Below are 21,134 nucleotides of genomic sequence, written 5' to 3'. Positions count from 1 at the left end.
CAATGTAAGATTCACTTCTTCCAGCCTAGACAAAATTTTATCACAATCATTTATGTGATTTACCACAAACCTGCGACATCCCTTGAGATCCAAAGCTTCATCTTTGTCACTTTCTTCACATCCTTTGATAGAAAAATCATCAATGAAAGGCATTGTGATTTGAGGAATAAAGTCACGTAAGACCTTATTCATCCCATTCATCATATGTGCAACCGAGTTGGTTGCTCCCTGTGGCAAGGTACACATCCTTACCAAACCCAAAGGTGTCCTCATGGTTGTCAAGTCTCTGCTTTCGATTGCAAGCTGAAATTGATCATACCCTGAGTAGAGATCTCCCATTGAGTAGATTGCCCTCCCTGCAAATGCCTCTGCAAACTCATCCACAATTGGACCTGTACCTACATTTCTAATTGTCACCTTGTTCACTGGTTGCATATCTTGAATGAAGCATAGAGAACCATTCTTCTTTGGAACTGTGAACCACCTGTTTGAGTATGGAGCACAAGAAGGCTCCAGGATTCCCATTTTGATTTTCTCATTCAGTAGCTCTACTAACTTTGGCAAATGAGCCTTTGGAACCCGAATAGGCCGCAGATTCCAAGGCACATGAGGTATTGTGAAAATTACCATTGGAGCTACAATAGAAGGATCAACACATCCTATCTCATGTGGCTCAAATGCAAAAGTCTTACCATGCTTTGAAAGCATTTCTTTGAAGCACTTTGTCTCCTCCTGTGTTAGAAACTCCTTGCAACCAATCTGCAACTCTTGAAAAGACTCCTTTGTGAAGGTATGCCTAATCTTTTTAGGATTCCTCAAACTTGGTTGTAAAGAAGTCTGCTCAATCTTTTCCCTGTTGTTGGGTGGTAAGGGTGAAGCTACTGGTTTCACCTTCTTTGCTACACTCTTGTATTTAGTTTCAACATGGACTTCTGGGCCAAGTATTTGTCTTTCTTTAAAGGCTTCTATTACTTGATACATTTCCATAGAGCAAACTTCTACAACTTCATTTTCAAGATGCAAATTAGACCCCATTATAGCATCAAGCTCACCCATAGTATCTACAAAAGAAACTTGTTCACACAAACCCAAAACATTTTCAGTAGGCTCTAGCAACCCACTCTTTTTCATGCCTATTTGTACATTATGCACATATTGCCTCTCACATCTCTTCAAATCTTCAAGTTTTGTAAAACATACTGATCCATTCCTTGTTACCAAGGAGCCCGTTGAAAAAGTTTCACCTATTTTTGGATCAGGCGAGACCCTTTTTCTTTCTGTACCACTGCAATCTCGCTTTACAATGGTACTTGGCCAAAACCCATCATTTCTCTATGATCATAAAACTCTTTGCTCACCTTTGGTAGAGGATGTTCTCTGAGGTTGTCACGATTTCTTTCATGGTTTACACAAACTGTGAGAAATTGGACAGCTCGTTTACCATCTTTGCTACATATCCTAGCATATGCTGAATCCATTACCTTTGTTTCCATTTGAACTCCCACAATGTAGGGTTGTCCAAGGATGAGATGATATGAAGATGTATTCTGTACAAAGAAGTTTTGGTCAATCTTTACATCACCTATTGTTACCTTCACACCTCGACATGCTGCATACAATTCACCGGATGAATTGTTTGCCACTTTTACCATCCAGCCATGATCTGTGTCCATCGGCCATTTGCACTTGTTGTAGAGTCTCTTTGACATTATGTTTATTTCTGAACCATGGTCAATCAAGGCAACAAATGGCTCTTCAAGATCGCCTACCTTGACCAAAGTTTTTGTAGTAGCCCTTGCCCAATGACTTCGTGACTAGTAACTCCTAGGAATATCTTCAACTTCTTCATCATCATTTGAGAAATGCACTTGCTTCAGTCTCCCACTAGATTGGTAGCATCCTACCACAGCTCCATCATCCTCCTTATTTTGCAGCTGCATCCCTTGTGTCTTCGAGGTTTCCCCTTCAACTTGTGGATGAGAAACTTCAGCAAGGGTTTGCCTCTTCCTCTTGATGATGTCAATGATCTCCTCATGGAATTCATGCTTTGCAATGCCGAGAACTTCCCCCAGAGTAAACTCAATCTTGCTATTCAAGATCCTTTCCTCCAAGACTTTCTTTAAATCTGTGGCAACCTCAATATCAGATTGTAGTTTATAAGTTGGGCCTTTTGTCTTACCTTTTGTTGGCTCTTTCTTCTTTCCTGTTGTAGACTCCTCCATGAGTACTTCAGGTGGAGACGCTCCTTGTGTTGAGGGTGTTTGGGAAGGCATTGAGTCACTTCTTCCCCCACTTCTAGAAGCTCTTTTTGATGGTCCTTCATCAGCATTCTCACGTGTGCGCTTCTCTTCTATAATCGCCTCATTTTGTTGGCATTTTGTAATGTAGGCATGCACTGACAATGAGTCCACTGGATCATTCCATCCTGTTTCTAGACGTATGCAATCACCTGCTTCATGTAGAATGTCTTTTGTAAGCTTTTTCTTTTTAGCTAATTGCATGACATTTGGCCAAATTTGACCATGATGGTCACTCGTCTCTTCATCATTAAGGTGCTCAATTTTTACTCCATAAGTAGCTGCCTCAACTGAAGAGCTGGCACGGTTAGTTGCCATATCTTCAACTAAGGTTTGCATTCCCCCCTTCCCAAAGTTAGTTCTCAAGGGTAGACCTGTCTCTCTTAAGTGGCTTTTACCATCCTTAAAAAAGACAACATCTTTTGACAAAGCATCACTAAAATCATCACAATCCCTTCTTACATGGTCTATACTATCACACCAAATACATCTATTAACAACCCCTTATTTGGGCTATTGTCTTTGCCTATGAAGTGGCCCTGATGGTTGGCCTTTTTCTTCAAGCTTTGCAAGCTTCACCTTCAAGTCACGCATTCCCTTCACAAGCTCATCTAGCATGGACTCATCAAACTTAGGAGCGATAAAATTAGGCTTTACCATTTTGTCAGAAGTTGAGATGGAAGGACTTGTAGTGTTTACTACCATCTTGTCCCTTCTTCTTTGTCGTTTGGCAAGCAGTGAGACATCACCTTCAACCTCATTCCAGTCGGTCTTTAGTCCTTGCTCAACATCTTTATCTTCAAGAAGAAGCTCCAAATTTTCTTGAAACTCTTTACCCGCAGCTTGTAAGAAAAGATCTGTCTTCTGTGCATCTAGTGTGGCCATTTCTGTCCTTGTGAGTTGTGCATAGCGCCGCTCAAATTCCCTAAGTAGCTCTGTTATTGATAGTCCTTGCTTTGGCTTGACTACCCATTCTAAGAATGTCCTTTTGGTCACTCTCTCTGAGTCCTCCATGAAATATTCCTCCTTTAAATCTACTTTGAGTTCTTCCCAATTCCTCCCATGCCCATCTTTAATTGCCCTAACATGATCCCTAATTTCTGGAGCAACAACTAGCTCAAAGCTTTGAATCATCTCACCTTCTGACACGCGATGCAGCTCCATCTCCTTCACATACTCGCGTAAGTACTTGGTTACATCTTTTCTATTGAATTGATCCATTCTGTTGACGACCGCTTGTATGGCCTTCGTTGTTGAAATCTCCCTTCTTTCAGTGGCATGTTGTTGTTGCATGAACATTGCAAATGCTTGAAACATTTGCATTGTTGCTGGGTCAAAATGCATAGCATGTTGCTCAACATGATCACCCATGGTTACACACAAACTCTCACCCTGGCAGTTTCGCGTCAGGTTCACCAAAAATATGTTAAGAAGTAGGCGGTCTTGCCAGGAAGGCACTGGGCCTCTTGCTGTGAGAGTTTGTGAGGAAGCTCAAGGGTTATGAGAAAGAGCTAAGATGTAGAGAAAGAGCGATTGGGATTAGTTGTGAGTACAAATCCTCTTGATTCATAATAAAATAACCACATTCACATCAAAAGAGAATTCATAGTCAATAATAGGTAGTATGATGGGATCTGGTGAGAGAAGTATTTCGTTGAGCCTTTCAGGACCATATAGAAACACTATGCGTTGCTGAAAGTGAATCTTTCGACTAATCCAAATGTTGACCCTAATAGATTTCACCGAATGAAATTGAAAGAAATTACCCCTATGTGGATTATGGTTATTCATCAATGATATACTTAGTATGTTCAAAGATAAAGGTGTGAAAGAAGTGAAAGGAGAAGAAGAAGAGAGTTTCTCTCCCAAGCCCTATTGTTGCCCTTAGGCAATAAGGATACTGCGGGGAGAGAAGTACCTGTAGCAAGGAGATTCTAGAGTTGGTGGAAGAGAATGAGAACCTTAAGAGAGAGAGATGCTTGTGGAAGATGAAGATATGGTTACTAACCTTGTGCTCATAATTGTTTCCCGCAAGAAGGTTGTACTCATTACATTGACAAGGTTGCTGCTTGAATACCTTCCAATGAAACAATTAGGACACAACAAGAGAGATCAAAGGAGGAGTAAGATAGAATTAGAGATAGATCTAAGTGTGGTGGTGGTATTAAAGATAGATAATGAGAGATAGAGATAGAGTTAGAGACAAGTATTGGACTAGATATGCAAATGAAAGTAAAACTAGCAACATATATCTTACATGAGAGCAATCTCCACCACCTTAATGGAGAGAAAAGATGAGGCAAGACTTCAGCCCTTTATTCAAGAGAAATTGTGGCACTAAGATGAGTGTGTCACTATGGAATTGAGCTATTCTCACTCACTCATAACTTGCCCCCAATGAAGAGAAGATTGCCCTTTTTATAGGTGAGGGAGCCATGTTTTACATAATCACTTGATTAGGCTAAAGAGTTAGCCCAAATCAAATGTTCTTTGGATATTTCTTAAAATGGGCTATATTAGGACTCAAAATATCATGAAATTCAGCATTTTTGGTCATTGAGGCTTCATGTGGGTGCATGATGTATATGGGCCCCACCTAGGCATCTTCTGTGTGGCTCCAACAGGGGGTCCCAACTTGTGTGTCTTGTCCTTCAAGGCATCTTTGAGGTGTCACATTCACATGCTTATGTATTTTATCCTCCAAATATCTTATTTTATGGAAAAAGACCAAGATTACCTCTTTTCACTTGATTCACTTGTTTACCATCTCTTCTTGCAGTGTAGTTGTGAGAGGGTTTTTCACTGGTTTCCCTGTAACTTTTGACCTGTAACTCGGATTGACATGCTTCAAAAGTCAAAATTGGCCTACTAAAAGAGCTTGAATTGGTTTTGGCCTTTTCTCCATGCCCTTAGGTCGGGATTTTCAAATTGGGATGGTCCAAGAAGCTTTGGATCTTCCTTTTAATAAACTCTTCTAGTAGGCCCTTCTCTCTTGTATGTATCCAAGAAGGTAAATAAATGTGAAAAGAAGATAATAATTTATATATGGTAGGGTATAGCTGAGATATTAGAAGAAATATACAAATGCTTTCCCCCCAGACAAAAAGAGGCACAATCATTGATACTTCTCTTGCAATACTTTCTAATAGTAATGTACATTTATATTACTTCAAAGGTAATACTAAGGTATGGTAGAAAGCTTTTATTTATGTATATGAGTATTATATGAAGTATACTTATGCATCAAAAAGTCACAAGATAAATCGTTTAATGCTCATTCCCACTATATACGTGCCACAACACGACAACGGAAATAGAGCTCTTTATCGACTTATTGAAAGATTTCTTATGTACAATGGGTATGGTACTACCCAACTCCTTAGCATCTATGTACATATCTTTTTCCCTGAACCTAAAGTAGATTTGCCTTTCAGGGAATTTAACATTGGCAACCATGCGATCAAACCATGGTGCCCCTAGGATTACATCCTCATGCTTGAGAGGAGAGATGAATAAATCCTCCTCGTCCACATAGCTTTGGACATGGAGCCTCAATTTCCCAATTAAGGAAGTGGCTGAGGCTTCTTGCCCCTTGAAAGCACCATCAGGTAGGACATCTCCCATCTCATAGGCTTGGATGCCTAGCTTGGTGGCCAACTTTGTGGATATGAAATTGTGAGTAGAACCAGAATCAAAGAGAATGAAAGCATCATGTTCTCTTACCTTTCCCCAAGCATGGCATAGAGGAGATCCTTTGTGATGAGCATCCTCTTCTTGAATTTTGACCAAGGTAGCTCTAGGAGGCTCATTACGTGTATTCTTGTGGGGCTCCTCGCACTTGAAACAACGGTTATCTTTTCAATAACGCTCTAGCTCTTCAAGAGAGAGTTTGTTTTTTCCTTTATAAACTCCCTTCTCCTTAGCTTTGTTGTTGTTGGCTTTGCCTTTACGGTCTTTTCGATAACGCTCTAGCTCTTCAGGAGAGAGTTTACTTTTGCCTTTATAAACTCCCTTCTCCTTAGCTTTGTTGTTGTTGGTGTTGCCTTTGGGAGACTTTTGGACGTTGTCCTTCCCCTTAGGCTCGTTACGATCCTTGTTTTCCACGGGCTTAAGATTTCTCTTAGCCCCTTGTTGGAAGTTGATTCTTGAAGCTACCATAGTATGGTGTATGACCGCCACAGATATGGTGCGTGGCCTTTGGGAGTTAACATACTCCACCATATCCTCAGTTAAACCCGCACAAAATTGTTGTTTGCTCTCCAAAATCCATCTTTTTGAAGACAGTGGCTTTGAGGTGTAAATCCCAAAACTTGTCTACATATTTGTGAATAGATTCGTAGGGAGAGCTTCAAGCTTTGCCATTCGGTGAGTACTTTGTCGTTGGCATCGGTAGCCAAAAACTGCTTCATGATGGAAGCTCTTAAAGCTTTCCATGTTCATGGAGCTTCATCGTTTGCTCATAGGCTAGACCACCATTGCCTGACAGACTTTTGAAAATGCATAGCTACATGTTGATGTAGCTTAGAGGACTCCGTGAAGCCCTCATCTGCAAACACCACATCGAATTGTTGGATAAATGCCAAGACTTTGTCTGTAGCACCAAAGGTGCCATCGTAGGTAAGGAAAGAGATGTTCTTTCCTCCCTCTTTGAAATTTTTGAGCTTGGACAACCTTTTCCAGGTGGCATAGGATTTCCTATGGACTCTTCTTTTGGGTGATTTGAGAGTTTCACATCACTTTCTTCAGATAAGGAAGAGTATGAGGAGGATGGAGACCTCTTTCTTGCCTTTTTTCTTCCCTTGTTCCTCCTTGTCTGCACCATCACTTTATTCAGAAGAGGAAGAGGATGAAGAAGATGGAGAAGAGGGTGACCTCTTTCTCGCCTTTTTCTTCTCTTGTTTTCTCTCTTCCCTCTTTGAATCATGGTGTAGAGAAGTATGCGATGGTCTTCTCCGTTTAGGGGGTGTTGGAGAGTGTTTTGCCCATCATCTTCGTGGAGCCATCTCCACCAAGGTGGCAGGAGACTCGCTTCTTTCTCATTATTTCAGTGGGGGCTCTACCATTGAAACTTGGGTTCTCCTTTGGGAGGGAGATTCCTCATCGAGGAGTATTTTTTTGAGCCCTTCGTACATATCATCCTCTTCTTCCCTTATCGGAGAGAGTCCTCTTTTGGAAGTATCACCAGGAGCCTTCCTAGGTACTCTCTCTTCTTGGTGGGGAGTTTGGAGAATACAATGGGTGCGCGATTGCTGTAGCACTTCACCTTGGAGGGATGGATTTCCCAGGGCTTTGTTGAAGCCTAGAAACAAGATAGTTTACAAGCATAGGGGCATCATTAGTTGCTCTTTCATTAGCAAAATCAAAGCTATCAACATTCATTTCAATCTCTTTTCCCTTGCCAGCCATACTAGCAAATTTTAGGTGTAAATTTTTACTTGTACTTTGGCACTTCAAGTCCTAGTTGCTACTGCTCTTTACCTTCAAAGATAAGCACTCAAGCATCTATACCCGTGGCTCAAATATTATTAATTGCAAGGAATAGAAGAAAGGGTTCAACAGAGCTTAGACAACGCTGTTCCTATCAAGCTTCTGATAGCTCAATAATGGTTAAGCCATAAGCAAGCCCCGTAGGACTCCATTATTAAGTCCATAGCTCTCGATGGTATCCCCATTAACTGCATAAAGCAGGCGTGCTTCAAGGATGAAAAATCCCTGTTCTACTTACTCTTTTGCAATTAATAACACCAACCATTTGTGACAAGCTTGAGGACCTCTTTTCTTGAGAAAGAAAAGAGAAACCAATGGCTCTGATACCAATGTAACATTTAATGCACTAGTAACTTGTGTGTAGCGGAGATTGATAACATAGTGAGCATTTCATTAAGAACAAGTTCCTAATGAGCATAGAGAGAGTAATTAATTTGATAAAGCAACATAGTAATTTACACCTAGCTAATTTGGCATTGACAATACTTGAAAAGAGAGAGAAATTCAACAATTGACAATAGTTGAGGACCGGATTTACATGGAGCCGATCCCCTGGGCCATAAAGGCTTTGTATTATAGCTTCTCCCATCAAAGGAGACTTATGTACAATACAATTCTTGTGTTCCTTGACAAAAAATTTTGGTGCAATGAAGACGGAAGGTTCATGCACCAAATTATGCTTGAAAAACACACCCAGTGTCCCTAGCCTCAGCCTGAAGACCTCACACACCCTCAAAAATGGTGAGAGCTAGTACGGAATGAGGATAGATTGAGAGGAAGAAGATGTATCTTACGAGAAAGAAGTATTCTCCTGACATAATCACTCTAATAGCATAGCTTAGCTTAGTAATTAGCATGGTAGAGGAGATGAGCATGCCAGTGAAGCTTGGCCCTTGGTTGGATTTGCATTCCATAGCCAAGAGTTGTTGGTGTAGCCTCAACTTCCCAATGCTTGGAGAAGGAGATGGAGTTCTTCTTGCACACATGAGTTGTGTGTGTGTGTGTGTGTAGCAAAGTGTTAGACAAAAAATCAGTCCTCTCTCTCTTCTTGGTCGACCCCTCTTGCAAATTTCTCATGTTGGCTTCCCATTGGCCCCTGCAAAGCTTAGCCAATCACAAATTAGAAGCGTAATTGATAGCCTTATGACATGTGTCCCCCTTTTCCCTTTTGTGAGAGCTTTAGGTAATTAAAATAATTTATTAAACTCTCATTGGACCTTTTAATCTTCTAGCCAATAGAAATTAGGCAAGCCATTGGGCTGCTTAATGCTCATTGGACCCCTTGGTAAACTATCCAATAGTCTTCTAGGGAGCTTAATTTCTATTGGTTCTTTTATCAAGCATTTTAAAATTAATTAGACTAATTTTACTTTAGCCTAATTCTCATTGGTCCACCTCCCATCCAATAGGATTTGAGGGGAAATTGGGGACAATTGTCCTAGGAGCCTGCCATGTGTCCATTCTTCCCTTTGGGGAGAGCTTGGGAGTGTGTGTGTGTGTGTGTGTGTGTGTGTGTGTGTTTCATCCCCTACCATTAGGGCTCGCCCCCTCCTTCATAGGGATGTGGGAAGACTTTTTAGTCTTCCCATGACCATCCAATTTTCCCCTACTTTAGCCTTTGGACAATTGAATTAAATTTAGGAACTTTAGCCTATGGAAGTCTTAATGGAGCTGAACCTTTAGGTTTCTTAAGCCCCTTTAAAGCACATTTATCTTTTGCAGATTGTCCCCATTTGGATCCCTATTTTCCCTCCTTTGGATCCCTGTAGAGATCGGTCTGGCAGCCATACCAATATTCTAGTTTTTACTCCCCTAGTACTTCCCCATATTAAATGATCAGTTTAACATGAGAAAATCATTTGGGAGAATTAGATATTAGTTTTTATGACATATGCCATGCATACATAGCAAAAAATAGAATAATAAGCCCTTGGCTTCAATGAAAGTCTCAACCATGTGAGCTTCTTGTATATGTGCCTTGCACGATCACACTGGCATGGATACATCACAGTGCAGCAATGCATAAACTGTCAGCTTATATCCACGTAGTGCCAAAGATGTGTGCCATTATCATTGTCTAAATTCAAACGATAATACCTTGACACATAAGAGAAACCTTGCTTTACCTAAAGTCTAACAAAGCACTTTCTATTGCACCGTAAAGAATTTTTTTTGAAATGGAAGGTAAATTACAAACCAAACAATCATAACTTGAAATTTACTAACCTTGTCGCCCCTCTGAGACGAGTGGTCATCGTGTGAATGTGGCTCATAGCCATGTATGCTGATACATTTAGAGATGTCGGATATCTCTTCATAGCCATGTATGTTGATACATTTGAAGCTATCGGATGTCTCTTGCATGCCCTTTGGGTTGGTTCATTCCAATCTCTATTGAAAAAACATGCAAACATGTTGCAAAGTTTCCCCAAGTTCGTATGCTGATATCATATTCCAAACGTTGGAAACTGCTATGCAATATGTCTTAACATGAAGCCTTGCTTCCTAGAAGTCCATCAGAAATATGAGACATAATTTTCATGAGTGCTTATAGCAAAAAGATGCTTCAATTGACACACAAATGTCAAAGGGAGTCAACCTTGTCGAGCCTGCATAGAAAAACGGCTTTGCTAACCTTGTTGATTGCATCGATGGTAGACAACTTTCCTAGGAGTCTGATCCTAGTATTGTTGTGGCCAACGTCTTGTAATAGCAATTAATGGTCGGCCCTACCGAGTACCGCGAGTTTACAAATCACAGGCCTTTCCTGACTTGAGCTCATATTTGCTTTTCGTTATCCAGGTTGCTGGCAATCCAACAAGTGAGACATGCTTTTGAATGATCTTGCATCCCTACAGCCTTAGTCCTAAAAAGCCTTGCTTTTTCATAGAGTTGTAGGCAAAATCTACAAATATTGTGAAAGCAGTAACACAACATTGGAGCCTTGCTCCTTGCAATACCAGCCACAACCTGACTGGCTATTACGGCTAGGCAACTTTGCCACCCTGCATCAACTATGAGGGTAATCAACTGATAAAAAAAAATATTTAAAGAGGTTACCTTGTTTCTGGTCTTGTAGAAAACTTCAAGCTCAGTTGGAATATGGTGTACTCAAAGCCGTGCTTCTCCAACCATGTGCTGAACTTGGGATTATCAAAGTTTATTGAGCCTTGAGTTACACAAGCTTTCCACATTGAAGCTCAAAGCTGATCTTTGAGTACTATATCCCTTGGATAGTCGTGCATACACATGAAAAAAATTCGCACCCGATTGTGTCATACAATCTTCAAATCCATCCCCAAAGCTTGATGCATATCTTGGTTGATAACTGTTCCTTGAAAACTCTTCGCAGCCATATGACCATTCCTCGGTCAATTGTCCTTGTTTTCCAATGGGAAGATGCATGTAATTTCTATGTATGGGGGATCGGAACTTTATCAAATTCTTTATGATATTGACTTTGGCTGTGTACGGCCTTGAAAAATTGACCATGATGCAGATACAAAACATGCCCACCTTGCAGAGCCCGACCATGGGACATGGCGCTTGGGTAGGGAGGGTGCCCAAGTTAGGTCACCCTTTATGTTTCAAAATGTGAACCATCAAGGCAATGTAGACGATGCCACCTAGTAAGAGGGTCGAAGAGGCCCATCTGTAAGCGGAATGACGACGCTGTAGAAGCATGTTTTTGTGCTTGGGCCATGGCAAACCCAGAGAGAGAGAGAGAGAGAGAGAGAGAGAGAGAGAGAGAGAGAGAGAGAGAGAGAGAGAGAGAGAGAGAGAGAGAGAGAGAGAGAGAGAGAGAGAGAGAGAGAGAGAGAGAGAGAGAGAGAGAGAGAGAGAGAGAGAGAGAGAGAGAGAGAGAGAATGAGAGAGATTTCCCTGTCATGCAGGTCAATGAGGGTCCCTGCTTGTTTCTAAGGGATAACCTGTGGCTCCACTTTTGAGTTTGCCTTCATTCTCCACCCGAGGGCTCTTGCCCACTCTGTAGTCTAATGACGAGGAAGAAAATCCACAGCACAGAGAGAGAGAGAGAGAGAGAGAGAGAGAGAGAGAGAGAGAGAGAGAGAGAGAGAGAGAGAGAGAGAGAGAGAGAGAGAGAGAGAGAGAGAGAGAGAGAGAGAGAGAGAGAGAGAGAGAGAGAGAGAGAGAGAGAGAGAATGAGAGAGATTTCCCTGTCATGCAGGTCAATGAGGGTCCCTGCTTGTTTCTAAGGGATAACCTGTGGCTCCACTTTTGAGTTTGCCTTCATTCTCCACCCGAGGGCTCTTGCCCACTCTGTAGTCTAATGACGAGGAAGAAAATCCACAGCACAGAGAGAGAGAGAGAGAGAGAGAGAGAGAGAGAGAGAGAGAGAGAGAGAGAGAGAGAGAGAGAGAGAGAGAGAGAGAGAGAGAGAGAGAGAGAGAGAGAGAGAGAGAGAGAGAGAGAGAGAGAGAGAGAGAGAGAGAGATCATGAAAGCTTCATCCATAAGACATGAAATCCTTTCCCCCCTCCTCCATGGCTCCTCCTCCCTGAGCTCTAATACCAATGTAAGACAGAGGGGACTGGAGCATGCTCATCACCACCCAACCATGCCCTATATAGGCCCTTGGCCCCTGTTATGAGCGCGTATAGAGCTAGAAGAGAGCAAGAGGAGGCGTTCACAATGTACAAGAACTTGGACTTGATGATAAGCTTAATATTGATTACAAGACTTAATACTTTATTAAGAGAGCTAGATAGACTTGGATTACATGACTTGAGTACAAGACAAGGCTTGATTGCAAGGACAAGACTTGAACATAAGAACTAGAAGAGGGATTTCCTCATAGGAGCCTCACAATTGGTGTTGGCCAGACTGAGGGGCTTATGGCCCAAGACCCCTATTTATACTAGTGCTTGAGGAGGTTACTTGAGGAGGTTAGGACTTTCTAGGTTCTTCTTGAGGAGGCTAGAACCTTCTTGATCCTTCTAGTTCTTCTAGAACCTTCTAGATCCTTCTTCAACTTTCTAGAGCTTTCCAGAAACTTCTAGATTCTTTTGGAATCTTCTCCATGCTTCTAGAAACTTCTTGATCCTTCTAGTTCTTCTAGATCCTTCTTCAACTTTCTAGAGCTTTCCAAAAACTTCTAGATTCTTCCGGAATCTTCTCCATGTTTCTAAAAACTTCTAAAATCTTGTAGATCCTTCTAGATTCTTCTAGAGCCTTCTAGCGATGATGTAGGCGATGACATAGGCGATGATGCGGGCAGCGAGACTGACTCTCAAGCATCCATGACATTACCCCCTCCTTTAGCGACGAGTTCTACGAGGAGCTGTGGTGTTCCTTGAGTTGGGATTCCATGGATGTTGTTTATGGAACTCTTGGACTTTGAGAGATGCATGTTGTATATTGTGTGTTGGTTCCCAGGTTCATTCACTAACATCATAGCCTTTCCAATGCACCAAGTACTGTAACCTGCCACGTGAAACTTGAGAATCTAGGAGTTTCTCGACCTCATATTCGTCATGTCCATGAATCTCAACCGGAGGAGGTGGTTGTAGGGCTCTTCCTGGGATCTTAGATGTGTGACAAGGTTCTAGGACTGAGACATGAAAGACCGGATGTATTTTCATGGATGAGGGCAATCAGAGTCGATAGGTGACTGGATTGACTTGACGGATAATTTTAAACGGGCCAAGCCTTTGATAATCAAGCTTTTGACAGGGACGAGATGAACGCAGATCACGTCGGAGGAGCCACACTTTATCCCCTTCTTTGTATTTTGGATGCTGCATGCGATGGAGATCTGCACTTTCCTTATACTTGGATTGAGATTCTTTGATATGAATCGTAAGTTCTTTGTGAATGCAGATAATTGTTGTGTAAGATGAATAGCAACTGGATTCTTGACTTGATAGTGTCTGTGGATACCCTATTTGGGATGTTGGCCATAATTAGCAAAGAATGGAGTGTGACGGGTGGAGGCATGCAAACTGTTATTATAGGAGAATTCTGCTAGCAGTAGAGCTCAACCCAATTATCCTGGTGATAATTGATAGTACAATGGAGATACTGTTCCAAAACTTGATTTACTCTCTCTATTTGTCCATCACTTTGCGGGTGATTGGCTGAGGAGAGGTTGATTTGTACTCCAAGTAGCTTGAATAAGCTTTTCCAAAAGCTTGATAGCAACTCTGGTCCTTGATTTGAAACAATGTCACCTGGAAGTCCACGATAGCGGTAAATATCCTCAAAGAAGAGCTTTTCCATTTCTTTTTGAATGAATGAAGAAGGGTGATAGCCTTGACGTAGCTTGCTAAGCTTGGTTTCAGCAACTACTTCAGCAAAGCGTGTTGAGAGAAGTGTGCCCATGAGATTCATTTGAGAAGCACCATCTGAATAAATCTTTGGTTGCATGCATATAAACAGCTCTGCTTGTTGGAAGAAGCCTCTAAACTTTGATCCTCTCCCATCATACTTTTCAGGTAGGTTGTCCTCATGCTCCTTCCTTTGTTGTGGTGAATGAGCTGAAACCACGAGCAAATTTTGGCACATATCGGCTTCTTGGACTGGTGGTTGAGGCTCTTACACCAATGGACTTGGAAAGCGTGGTTTCTCTGCTTGACCCATTGGACTAGCCAAAATCATGGGTGGATTTTGGCACATAGTGGCTTTATGGAATTATTGCACTGGGGGTTGAACCTCTTGGGAATGGGATGGGGTTGAAGCTCTTGCACCACTAGACTTGGCAAGTGTGATTTCTCTTCTTTCCGTTGTGTGTGTAGCTCTTGGATTTGTTGTTGCACCTTTTGCAAGGTGGATACAATGCTTTCCAAAATAGATTGTTGCATGGCTAGGTAAGCCATGATGTCAGCCTTGCCAAATTGTTGAGCGCGTATAGAGCTAGAAGAGAGCAAGAGGAGGCGCTCACAATGTACAAGAACTTGGACTTGATGATAAGCTTAATATTGATTACAAGACTTAATACTTTATTAAGAGAGCTAAATACAAGACTTGGATTACATGACTTGAGTACAAGACAAGGCTTGATTGCAAGGACAAGACTTGAACATAAGAACTAGAAGAGGGATTTCGTCATAGGAGCCTCACAACTGGTGTTGGCCAGACTGAGGGGCTTATGGCCCAAGACCCCTATTTATACTAGTGCTTGAGGAGGTTAGGACTTTCTAGGTTCTTCTTGAGGAGGCTAGAATCTTCTAGAACCTTTTTGATCCTTCTAGTTCTTCTAGAACCTTCTAGATCCTTCTTCAACTTTCCAGAGCTTTCCAGAAACTTCTAGATTCTTTCGGAATCTTCTCCATGCTTCTAGAAACTTCTTGATCCTTCTAGTTCTTCTAGATCCTTCTTCAACTTTCTAGAGCTTTCCAGAAACTTCTAGATTCTTTCGGAATCTTCTCCATGTTTCTAAAAACTTCTAAAATCTTGTAGATCCTTCTAGATTCTTCTAGAGCCTTCTAGTGATGATGTAGGCGATGACATAGGCAATGATGCATGCAGCGAGACTGACTCTCAAGAATCCATGACAGCCCCGGGGAGTCCACTAGGAAATATGTAAGATAGCACGAGCGAACAAAATAAGGGATTTATAAATTAGGTACATTTACATAAAAATGTACTTACATAAAGGGGTTTTTAATTGAGAAAGTGGAATTTTTCATACATAAGGGCTAGTGTTTTTACAAAAATGCATACATAAGGGGTAAATATAATATTTGAAAATATACAGTTAAGGGATTATTTAAATACCTCTTGTTTGCACGTGCTATATGTAATTTTTATATAGTGGACTCCCCCGGCCCTTGGCCCTCTAAATATAGGGAGCCCTTGACTGCATGTCCGTCCTGGCCCTTGGCCCTACCCAGTCCTACCCTTGGCATGACAAGTTTGGTATTTGATATATGATATTATTGTTGGTGCCAAAAATTGGAGGCCCCTCTTTTACACTTTAGTCCCGCTTTAGTTATGAGTGGAACACATTACTTATTGCATGACCCTCTTAGGGTGAGTTCTCATTGTCCTATTTACAAAGCAACCATAGTGTCTTATTAATAAAAGATCTAAAATATTGTGCAAGAATAAAATGACCGAGAGGATTATTATTTGTCGGCGCCTCCTTCTCAACTCCCAGAGAACTTCATCAAAAATTTAGTGCCTCATGGGGCTACTAGGCCAATGTTACAATGTAGAGAATTGCAAAGTATGAAGTACCCTATTTTATTCTTGAATTGCACTTCTTAGGGAAATACTTAAGTGCAAATAGTGGTGCATTGCATTAGGTACATAGGTCTTTGTCCCTATTCTCAAATTGAGTTAGCATAGTAGCAGTAAATAAATTAGTGATACAAGTCTAGTAGAAACTGAATAACATGACATTTGGCCTTTTCTCCAATCAATGTTCAAACAATTTGGAAATTGGATACTTATCATGAGTTTATTTTGATTGGAAGTTTACAATAGACACTTATCAATCTATTTGATATTTAGATTCATGCTCTGATGATCCTTGGCGTGGCATGATTAAAATTGGAGGCCACGTTCCTTAGCATCGATTGTCAAAGTACCTGTCAAAAATACCTTAAACCAAGACTGCTTGGTCTTGATTAGTAGCTATACCAAGTTTCAGTGTTGAACCATAATCAGTAAGGGAAAATTTTAAATAGTAGCTTAGCTATGATGGATGAGTGCTCCATCTGTAGGAACCCAATTTAATAATCATCTATGAAGACAGACACTTAATATACCATGTAGTTAACATGTGTCCCATTGGTGTGGCTCTTGATAAAATTCGATTGATCATGTTCAGACTAGATGCAGTGAGTTGTTTATAACCGAATAAGTCACCTGAAATTCTTCATGTGTAATATAAAAGAAATGAAAGTGAGTCTTGTCATTTATATCAGTAAATGTGGAAATCTTCAGGGTAATCCATATTGTGACATAAACAAAAATTTAAAATTACAGTCTAAGAAACAATTGAGGTTAATGATAATTACCCATCGTGTTCACGGAAGGTTCTTGTCCACTTAAATCTTCAGCTAGTTGAAAGTTCAGATTAGCTGATAGTTGTCCATTTTTGTTTACAGGAAATATGAAAATTTTGAATCCAACTCCTCGTGAGAATTGTTCATGTATAAGATCATCTTTTGGTGAAAAGTTTCTCAAAGTTGTAAGGATTTCTTGCAAGTTTTATGAAGATCCAGGTTCAAATGAACGTAAAAGCTATATCTATATTCTTCTTTGACTAGTAGTCAGGTAGCTATTGCAAGCATGGCCTAGGCACCATGGACAGTTAACTAATTGTCTCAATGGTCAAGAAGTAGCAAGGATTGGACAGCCAATAGTAATAAGAGGAGCGAGCAAAAAAATAACCAAGGGTAGGCGGCCAAAGTGAAGGGGATCGGGGAGCACCACAGACGGAGAGTGAGAGAGAGAAGGAGACACACGACACAGATATGGGTGGGGAGACTCAAAGAGTGAGCAGCCCCCTATACACTTATGCTATGTATAAGGTATACAAGTCAGTGGGCGCCCAGACTCTGGGCGGCCGGGCAAGGCACAGGCGCCTATACCCCAACAACCTCCCACTTAAAGGCGACTATGCCTTTAAGCAAGGGAACCTAGTCTAAAGACTACAAAAGGTGAGAGAAAACCGCTCTCAACCGATGCCCACTGGCTGGCTGTGATCGTGTGCATCTGGCTGTCCTGCTCCCGTGTAAGTCCATACACCACCAGACGTACCGCACACGTACTGCAAGTATGTACGCAATACCTGCATATCTCCCTCGTGCACTATTCATCAGTCAACAAACGACTGACAACCCCAACTGCAAATGCTCCCACTACAACTGCGATATCCGATCGCAAGATCAACATCTCATACATGAGACCACCGAATGCCGATGCAATGCTAGCGAGCCCTGCTAGCTCTACGGAGCATGCATCAACATATATATCCCTGGCAATAGGCATCTCTGATTGACAAGGCGTGTCAGCCACATGCATCTCCTGACTGTCCACAAAAGACGCATCAACCTGTTGTGCAACCTCAGAGCAAACCAGCTGCTCTAGGTGTATGCTAGAAGACATATCCTGCACAACTATATCCCCATGCTCACTGTCGAGCATAGAAAGGAATGACTGCATAATCGCTGACATCTCATCCTCCTCTGTAATCATCCACCACTGCAAACATGACCACTCAATCTGTTGTGACTCACTAGAGCTCTCATGCTCTAACTCCGTATGCATAGACTCTTGCACAACGTCCTCCTGTCGTGACTCACTAGAGCAAGACCGCTCTACCTGTCTATCTTGCATAGAAGTATCTGGAACAACTGACTCTCTGCTGTACTCAGTCACTAGCAAAGCATGCATGTCTGACTGTGTCACCTCTCTGTGTGACTGCTCAAGTCGTTCCCCAACTGTGTGCACAACGAGCTCACTACTCTGCACTCCATGCAAAGTACCCTGCAACCCATGAGCAAAAGAGACTCGCCTGCTCTCTCGCTCTCTACCTGGCTGCATGATCACAGAGACAACACCATCTCTCTCGTGATCCACATGCAATGGGTAACCTGTACCACTCCTGGCACCTCTCACAATCACTAGCAAACCCAAATGCATCACAAAATCTCGCTCTCGTAGCGAAATATGACATCCACAATCTTGTAACTGTATGACTGAGATCAAATCCCGTCTCAGATCTGGCACATAACGCACATGACGCAGGGTAAATCTCATACCACTGGGCAAGGACAAACATACGTCTCCTGCACCCTCAATGTCATACACAACACCATCAGCCATGTGCACACAACCAAGTCTCCCACTAGAAAACGTGCTAAACCACTCACGATGCGACGTGACATGGAATGTAGCATCTGAATCTAGTAACCAATGTGAAGACAATGTGCAATCCGATATGCAATCCGTAGACATAAGATCGTCTGAAGACACGTCTGAAGACAAGCTAGATGTAAATGTGACATCGCCATCACAAGCATACTCAGTAACCACCGTACTGATCTCACTAGCATCTGTCATGCCCAAATCTGCATCACGCATCTGTCGCCTCCGTTGTCTCAAACGCCTGAAACATCGACGCCTAATGTGCCCTCTATGTCCACAATGCCAACATGTCAAGTCTCTATGCCGTCGAGAGTTGCGTGTGGGACCAATCTCTCCCATGGACATAGAAGTGGGACTAGAATCCCCTGTAGACATGGATGTCGCGTACATAGCATGTAAACTCTGCCATAAAGCATGAGTTGTAGTCTCCCTCGAGACCTGCCAGTCAACAGACTCAACCAGATGCAAACGAATCGTGGACATTGCTAACTCATCAAGATCCTGCCAATCATCATTACACATAGAATTGGGCTTCGCTGATAAACCACACAAGGGTTTATCCTGCCCCAAATCCGCCAATGCAACAAGCATATGCTCCTTCCAAGCAACAAAATCTGCACCATCAAACTGTGTCAGACCATAACGCTGGAAGTCAAATGAAAAATCAGCCATAATGCTCGCAAAAGAGCAACCAACAATGAGTAGCAAATGTCAATCAAATCAGCCCTAAACTGGCTCGAATCGTATCAACAAAAGTCTGCAAATATGGCTATAAGATATGGCTGCAAATCAGTCCCAAAACAACCCCAAAATTCAGCTCTTAAACAGTTGCATAAACAAGTCACAAACGTGTCTCAGATCAGCCTACAACTGAGCCATACATGGACACCTGCAAAGAGGAAACAATGGTTGAAAATTCAACGCCCAAATAAGCCCTCAAACCTGCCTGTAAACTTGTAAACCTGTAGCTGAATCCTGCTGAAAAACCTCAAGTCATTAGTGCTCGAATCCGGCTACCTAGCTCGTAGCCACACAAGCATACATCACAATACTCACTCCTGTGAGTGTGCCAAGATAACTGTACGCCTGTCAAACCCGTGAGCTAATCACCAAGCCCACACTGTGCGGTATTGATGCATACACATGCACAAATCTCCCACCTGCAGAGAACACCGCACACAAATGCTGAGTGCAACCCGTAATCTCTACCTAGATCGCATAAATGATGCGCATAAAACTCCTGGGAAAATTTCGCTAGAGTTTCGTCAGTAAAACGGCCATAAAACCAGTAACCAAACTGACTGAACGCTCAAAACCATGAGCAACCAAAGCGCATCAAACCGCACTCCAAATGCATGCACCAATCTCCACACTTTGCATACATCATTGCAAACACCTGCAAATCTAGTACACAAATGTATGCTCTACCTGTGACTGCCAAAAAACATGCTCGAGGCATACATTGCCAAGCTCAAAATTCAATCACATTAGTCTCCCTGAGCATCAAACCACATAAGACATACATCGTATCCTCCCACCTGTGAGGAAACTTGCAGCAAATGTCACTCTCACATTTGAGAGCAAACCATGTGTGAAATCCTCGACACACAATAAACAACTACTGCTGCAGAAAATTCAGCGTTCAGAATTTTAAAATTCTGATATGACGAGCGCGTCCGAAGCGTGCCAAAACCCCAAGGTAGACTCCTGGATCTCATGTATCCGAGTCCGGGTGTGAAAGCTATGCCAAAAACCTCCGTTTCGACCCACAAACGCAGCATAAACTGCCAAAAGAGGGCTGAAAAATGCAGCTCCTCAACCGTAGCTCGAATGAGGTTTCTGATGGCTCGAATGGCTTTGAAAGGGGCGTAAAACTAAACAACACCTGATGGAATCGCTCTCGGAAAGCTGAATTTGCCGATGCGGAAGTCGAAACCTTGTTTGCACTCTTGAAAGTGTGCGCGCGCGGATGCGATTTCGGGAACGAAACTGGCTCTCCGCTGTCGTCGTGACTGTGCACACACGCGCTCCCTCCACACCTACGCTCTGATACCAATTGAAGGGGATCGGGGAGCACCACAGACGGAGAGTGAGAGAGAGAAGGAGACACACGACACAGATATGGGTGGGGAGACTCAAAGAGTGAGCAGCCCCCTATACACTTATGCTATGTATAAGGTATACAAGTCAGTGGGCGCCCAGAATCTGGGCGGCCGGGCAAGGCACATGCACCTATACCCCAACACAAAGTTGTTGATGATGATGGGTGGACAAAGAAGTTTGGCATGCAATGGACGATCGATCGATTAATTGGTTAAGCCACACTTTTGACTTACCAAGGTGGGTGGTCGAAAGAGTTTGTGGGCGGCTAGTCAGAATTTGTAAGTGGGTGGCTTTGGAATTTTTAAACTAAATATAAAGGCTTTGTTGAGTGGCCAAATTTGGGGTTATGAAACTAACCATGGTCGATAGTGTTTGGGAAAAAATCATTTTTTGAAACATACAAAATTCCTCT

The 21,134-nt window shown here is 42.2% G+C and overlaps 1 pseudogene; it reads right to left on the bottom strand.

The window, feature by feature from the left end:
• Positions 1-13,059: 13,059 nt before the first annotated feature.
• LOC147435515 (uncharacterized) lies at positions 13,060-14,305 on the bottom strand (annotated as a pseudogene).
• Between the last annotated feature and the right edge of the window lie 6,829 nt (positions 14,306-21,134).

This window comes from Adiantum capillus-veneris, chromosome 18 (assembly GCF_014529385.1).
Source record: "Adiantum capillus-veneris isolate H3 chromosome 18, ASM1452938v2, whole genome shotgun sequence".
NCBI classification, from domain to species: domain Eukaryota; kingdom Viridiplantae; phylum Streptophyta; class Polypodiopsida; order Polypodiales; family Pteridaceae; genus Adiantum; species Adiantum capillus-veneris.
The sequence above is the reverse complement of the archived record's forward strand: the minus strand, read 5'-3'. Positions and strand labels throughout refer to the sequence as shown.